The sequence below is a fragment of the Aplysia californica genome, unplaced genomic scaffold, assembly GCF_000002075.1.
Source record: "Aplysia californica isolate F4 #8 unplaced genomic scaffold, AplCal3.0 scaffold00409, whole genome shotgun sequence".
NCBI lineage: Eukaryota > Metazoa > Mollusca > Gastropoda > Aplysiida > Aplysiidae > Aplysia > Aplysia californica.
Window position 1 is genome coordinate 283,473 of NW_004797679.1, and position 1,126 is coordinate 284,598.

Genomic DNA, 1,126 nt, shown 5'->3' on the forward strand with positions numbered 1-1,126 from the left:
TGTGTGTGTGTGTGTGTGTGTGTGGTGTTTGTCTGTGCGCGCCTGGAAGTATATGTATGGTAAAAAAAAAAAGAGAGAAAGAGAGATAGAGAGAGAAGGAGGGGTCCTAAAGCTTTTTAGGAAAAGGAGGCCAAGAAAAGACAGCGCAAAAAAAACTTATTCCCTCTTTGTTTCAGACCTGTTTATTGCTGCAAAGAAGAGAGATACATTTCAGGGCTCTGTTCATTACCCAAGACGTCATCTCAACCACACACAGCTGAGACCTGTCAGAGCGAAGGACACTCTAGTGGTGGTCAGCTCATTCCCATCCACTCTGACCGTTCCGTCACAATCAACAACACTTGGGTTTGGATGCAAGTATTATTTTTAGAGGAAGATATAATATTATGAAGTCAAGTCGAACCCTTGAAGAAAGGGAAGCCATCCCCGCCCGTTCTTCTCTTCTTTTTGTGTCTCCTCTTCCACCTTCTTCTCGCCCCCAGCCCTTCCCCCAGGACTAAAATATGTAGGCTACATTTATTTAAATTACTGTAAACAATATTTCATGGTTATTTTTTGGGCCATTTTGATCAAGATATTAAAGCAAAAAGCCGAGAGGAGCGGAGGAGATAATGTTTTGGACGGGTTCGACTTCACTTACGTATTTACTCTCTGCCTATACCGTCAGGTACATAGGAGTAGAGCAGTCGATGCCACGCTTGTCTGTTCGACTTAACTTTATAACGTATTTTCCTTTAAAGAAAATCGAACTCAAGCAAGGCTTGAGCGAAAGGCAAACACCCTTACGATTTCGGCACAGAAGCCGATTACTTCACTTTCAATGTCTGGATTTTCCTTACGTCATTAGATCTACGATTTGCCAATTCAACTAATTGTAATGCTGAAGATAAGGGGGCATCGTAGGTTAGCACTCAGCTACTACCACTCAGTCGTTTCCAACCATCTGTTCAGATTTTTCTTACCACTAATTAATTGTTTACTGTGTTTGACACGCTGTTAAAATCCCACTGAAAGTGGTACTTTACTTACTGACAAAAACCCCGGTGTGGGTGTATTAGTCTCTATATCAAGGATGATATAAATCTCTCTTTCTCTCTCTCTCTCTCTCTCTCTCTCTCTCTCTCTC